General features: G+C 42.4%; 1 pseudogene; it reads right to left on the reverse strand.

Annotated features, from left to right (window-relative positions):
• Positions 1–4,606: 4,606 nt before the first annotated feature.
• On the reverse strand, positions 4,607–5,582 carry LOC112078703 (hatching enzyme 1.2 pseudogene; annotated as a pseudogene).
• Between the last annotated feature and the right edge of the window lie 519 nt (positions 5,583–6,101).

Genomic DNA, 6,101 nt, shown 5'->3' on the forward strand with positions numbered 1-6,101 from the left:
AATAGATGTTTGAGCAGACATTGTATTCTTTCTCCACACCTCTATCTGCCAGCTACAACAGTGTGATTTTAATGTCATCAATCCACCAGTGTATTGTAACATGTTGACAGTGGAGCTGCTATAGCTGGTTGAAATACTGCCCTTTTCTCAGGATTGTCCATTGTTTCAAGTGAGCTCCTCAGTGGAAGACCTGGGTTCAAAACTGCATTGTTTTCCCTTCAAAATGTTTGATGTTTTATTAGAGTCTTCTGGACTGCAGATGGATGGGGTTTTGCATTTGCGACTATTCCATTGGTTCTATTGCGTCAGGTAAGCTCAATCAAGCACAGTTGAACGGATATGAACAGAAAACGAAGATGATTTGAACCCAGGCAGGGTTGTCCGGTGCAGCTGGCAGAGGTTTTACAATATAATAGCCCCTCCAGAGTGTCTTGTCTCTGGGACAGAACCCAATACTCTCCACTCCATCCCTCCATTCCCTCTCTCCACGCTTGGATGAGCGTAGTCAATGACTGTGAGCTGTGGTGTATGTGATTTCACTGTTGGGGTTGGCAATGGTTACCAAACCTGTCTGATTCATCTTCAACTACAGGGAAAGCCCCACTGATTGTGGTTGAGAACGAGAATGAATGAATCTAACTGGAACAATCTGGACTACTAAACTGTTCTGTGAGAACCACTGCGTGACTGTACGAGACATGAAGGTATCTGGCCCACTACGAGCCCAGACCCTGCCTGTTTCCCGTGTCCAGCACCCTGTGTGAACACACAAAGTCAACAGGGGGCACATTTTTCAACAGTCTCCATGGCAGGCTGCTGAGAGATTTGGAGTCGTCTTCTATCTTTGGGGCGGCTGTGTGCGCTTGTGTCCGTCCCACATACATGATTCCCTGAGTGTCTGAGACATTGTTTCCCAGCGTCCCGCGTTGCATCCTAATTGGCACCCTTTTCCCTAATAGTGCACTACTTTCAACTAGGGCCCTGGTTACAAGTAAGTGCACTAAAAAATGGAATAGGGTGCATTCATGATGCAGTCCCGGATGTTCGTCTTCGACTCCCCGACCGGTTTGCTTTTATTTTTCATGGGCAACTCCCACATCAAACATATGTGTTCCAGGACAACCGTATCTATCCATCTAATTCCTGAACCGAATATGTCACGAGAGACTACTATCCATCTAATCCCGAACCTGAACCGAATATGTCACGAGAGACTATCATCTGAGACTTACTATCCATCTGAGACTACTATCCATCTGAGACTACTATCCATCTGTAGTACACAGAGGGAGAAAGGAGGCCTTGTCCCTACACAACTACTGTTGGGGTTTAATCATTGGAGCGGTCTTTGGGTCTTTGGGTCTTTTGAGAGGATTTATGCAGTCACTTTTTACAGCAACGATATCAAGATATGTCCAGAGTTATTGCTGAGACTGTAGTTCAGTAGAGAACTGTAGTTTGATATGGAGGGTGATACCACGAGTCAGCTCCTTCTGCAAAAAATAAAGAGTTTATAAAGATGTCATAAGATGGACTATATCACAGATTTGTAGTGTTGTCTTGCTTTCAGTTTCCTCTCCAGAAATGCTACATCAACATGTCAAATCTAATCAGGTTGATTTGACACTTTGGTCACTGCGTGTCCTCTCAAGAGAACGAAGAGAAACGCTTTGAAAAAAACGAATTCTCCCAGACCACAACCGTTCTGGGGCTTCTCCAATGTTACAGCTGTCAGACATATTGTTGGTATCCCATAGCCAAACTTGTACCACTTCATAAATGAAGAGATGTATTGGCAATGCATACTAAGTAGTGTGGATACTGGGACATAGTTAGCTTCTTCATCTTGTTTTCAAAATATGTTTTCTGTCAGATATCTATCTGCTTCTCGTGTGCAACCAAAACGAAATTCCAGCCACTTTGACAGAGTTGTTCCATAGTTCCATTATAGTCTTATTGATTTGGAGTGTTCAGAACTCCATTATAGTCATATTGATTTAGGAGTGTTCCAGAACTCCATTATAGTCATATTGATTTAGGAGTGTTCCAGAACTCCATTATAGTCATATTGATTTAGGAGGGTTCATAGCTCCATTATAGTCATATTGATTTAGGAGGTTCCATAGCTCCATTATAGTCATATTGATTTAGGAGGGTTCCAGAACTCCATTATAGTCATATTGATTTAGGAGGGTTTCAGAACACCATTATAGTCATATTGATTTAGGAGGGTTCCAGAACTCCATTATATGTCATATTGATTTAGGAGGGTTCAAACTCCATTATAGTCATATTGATTAGGAGGGTTCCATAGCTCCATTATAGTCATAATTGATTTAGGAGGTTTCCATAGCTCCATTATAGTCATATTGATTTAGGAGTGTTCATAGCTCCATTAATGTCATATTGATTTAGGAGTGTTCCATTATAGTCATATTGATTTAGGAGGGTTCCAGAACTCCATTATAGTCATTTGATTTAGGAGGGTTCCATAGCTCCATTATAGTCATATTGATTTAGGAGTGTTCCATAGCTCCATTATAGTCATATTGATTTAGGATGTTCATTATAGTCATTTGATTTAGGAGTGTTCCATTATAGTCATATTGATTTAGGAGTGTTCCATTATAGTCTATTGATTTAGGAGTTTTCTATTATAGTCATATTGATTTAGAGGTTTCATTATAGTCATATGTTTAGGAGGGTTCCATTATAGTCATATTGATTTGGAGGGTTCCATTATAGTCATATTGATTTAGGAGGGTTCCATTATAGAGTCATATTGATTTAGGAGGGTTCCATTATAGTCATATTGATTTAGGAGGGTTCCATTATAGTCATATTGATTTAGGAGGGTTCCATTATAGTCATATTGATTTAGGAGGTTCCATTTATAGTCATATTGATTTAGGAGGGTTCCATTATAGTCATATTGTTTAGAGGTTCCATAGCTCATATAGTCATATTGATTTAGGAGGTTCCATAAGCTCCATTAAGTCATATTGATTTAGGAGGGTTCATAGCTCCATTATAATCATATTGATTTAGGAGGGTTCCATTATAGTCATATTGATTTAGGAGTGTTCCATTATAGTCATATTGATTTAAGAGTGTTCCATTATAGTCATATTGATTTAGGAGTGTTCCAGACTCCATTACAGCTCTGCAGATGTAAAGGAAGATAGGAGCGAAATCAACCTCCTTGCTTCCATTTAACATTTTCTTTAGCTTTGAGTCACTTCTATACTTTAAAACCATGAGGTGAGTCTTCATAACAGACCAGTGCTATTAGATGGAAAGATAGACCTAATGGCAAAGGGAAAGAATCCATATGCTTTTTAAGAAATCTTCCACAATATGTCATCTACTGTATCCCTCTGCTTTGTACTCTTGCCAAAATGCACTCATTCCACTAGACTCAAGAAGATGCCCAGTTCCATTTTAAGAGCACTTTCACATGGACATGCATTCATCCTAGTACCAGAGATCCAAAGATAGCTAGCTCTTTCTACATGTAATTCAACATGTGGCTCATCCTCATCGCATTAACATATGACAATGAACAAGATAGGATGTTGTCCATGGCTGCGTCCCGCATGGACCCTATTCCCTATTTGTGTACTACTTTTGACCAGGACCATAGGCGCATGGGCCCTGGTCAAAAGTAGGGCACTATGTATGTGAATAGGGAGCGATTTGAGACGCAGGCATGCTTCCACTATGGCAAAATATATGGTTTCATACAGCATTCAGAGAGAGAATGTGTCTGTCTGTGTGGGACCGGGGCTGGAAGATAAGTGTGTCTAGAACAAGATGGATGGAGGGAAACTCTGCAAGTGCTGGTCAGTGGGAGTGAACAGTAGAATCCCACTTTATCTGGATGTCCCCGTCAGATGATTTATAGATGTTAACAACTAACTATCAACAACTGTTCAACTAACCTTAACTCTAGGTTCATGTTCATCCCCTGGCTCAACCCTAACATAACCATAACCCTAACCTTAACCATAACCCTAACCTTAACTCTAGGTTCATGTTCATCCCCTGGCTCAACCCTAACCATAACCATAACCCTAACCTTAACCATAACCCTAACCTTAACTCTGGTTCATGTTCATCCCTGGCTCAACCCTAACCATAACCATAACCCTAACCTTAACCATAACCCTAATTAACTCTAGGTTCATGTTCATCCTGGCTCAACCAACCATAACCCTAACCTTACCATAACCATAACCTTAACTCTAGGTTCATGTTCATCCCTGGCTCAACCTTAACCCTAACCATAACCCTAACCATAACCTAACATAACCTAACCTTAACTCTAGGTTCATGTTCATCCCCTGGCTCAACCCTAACCCTAACCATAACCTAACCTTAAATGATGTAGTGTGGACAATTGACTGAAATGACTTGACAAGAAAGAGAGGACTTATGTGCTTCCTCATGAGATTTATTATTTCCATTACTATCAAGTAATGAACATGACAAAATGAGTTAACCTCACGTGGCCTCCAAACAACACATGCCAGATCATTTTAACATTGACCGTCACATCAGTCGACATCAGTTCAGACATCAGATTCAGCTCCAACTTTTCCCTCCCTTAACACCTGTAGAGGCTTGTTAACCCTCTGAACGTCGATCGCGGACATCTCCAAGCTCTGTCCGATGGACACAGTGGCTCAGGAATAGGAGTGATCGTCTCCTTTCTATACACAGTGCTGAACGACCATCTATTATAATGCATGACGGAGGAGTAGTCATAAGGAATGTCCAGGTTGTCGGTTCCTCCTTGTCAAAGTTGGGCTCCTCCCCGCGTTCAACATACTCCCAGTTGATCCTGATGTACTTGTCGCGGTCACTCCTGTTCTGTTCGTGGTAGAAACCCAGAGCGTGGAGCAGCTCGTGCTGGATGGTACCGTGGTAAACACACCCTCTTTTTTCGAGGGATACGAGCTGCTTACCTCCGGTTTTGCCAACCCATGAAGAACAGCCGGATCTGCTTTCGATGCTAAGGTAGTCCCTCTGGTTGCTACGTTGGACGAAGCGCACGCAGGTCTTGGTGTGGAAGGTGTTCATGGCGTACTTGATCTTCCCCTGGGAATAAGAGTCAAAATCTGAGCTGAGCGTGTAAGGAACCTTGACGAGGTTCTCTGACTTCTTCCTCTCCCAGAGGCATTCGTTGGACCACAAGCACYTGATGGCGGTCCTGGTCCTGGGGACCATGATGTCTCCTTCCATCAGCGTCTCTGTGGTGCCATTGTTGGTCTCCAGGATCCTGGTGGTGATGTCCACCAGATCATCTGGGTCTTCTGTRAAGACCATCTCATCCTTCTCATCAAGCTGGAGAGGGTGGGCCTGTGTGAGCCCTAGGAATAGGAGGAAGAAGGAGAGAGAAAGAAGGTAGGCCATTTTTCGGAGCAGTCGGAGAGACTGTTTGGGTGTCCTCTTTCGCTGTGGCTGTGGGGGACAACCCGGCCAGCCGGATGCCTGACGACAACCCAGATTACACAGGACACAACATTCATAGAAGCCTCAACCCGTGACCAATCCGCCTTGAACTGGCTAAACCTGCTGGTCATCACTCTCTGTACCCAAAGTAGCAAATGTTTCACTGTTCCCATTGTTCAGTTGAAAGTTGTATCAATTTCATATCAACCAACGKCTGTACTGATGCATGTATGTGTAATTCAGAATGACTATGTAATCTTCAGACAGAATAGTTAGCCGTGTCTTTTTCAAGTTGTTCAGGTAATGTAATGTTTCTATACCAGAGCTGTAGGAGTTGTCCAGCTATGCTTATACAGTCTTTATGATGCACCACCACCAGACCAGACACACTCTCCCCACACATTCCTAAACCAGAAACTCTGATTGTAATTGCCCTACTCTGAGGCCATTGTAGCCTGGTTGAGGCATTAAAGTCTTAGTGACTAGAAACATGGTAAAGGACAGACAATACTGTATAGTCAACAAGTGGTAACACTTTCATTTGATTCAATCATCCGGTTWACATTAATACAGCGTTTTTAAAGGCCTTATACCCAATCATTTCAATCCTAGCTGTGCTGAAGGCATTGTACTGGATACACATAGAC

The sequence above is a fragment of the Salvelinus sp. IW2-2015 genome, unplaced genomic scaffold (assembly GCF_002910315.2).
Source record: "Salvelinus sp. IW2-2015 unplaced genomic scaffold, ASM291031v2 Un_scaffold6104, whole genome shotgun sequence".
Lineage (NCBI taxonomy): Eukaryota > Metazoa > Chordata > Actinopteri > Salmoniformes > Salmonidae > Salvelinus > Salvelinus sp. IW2-2015.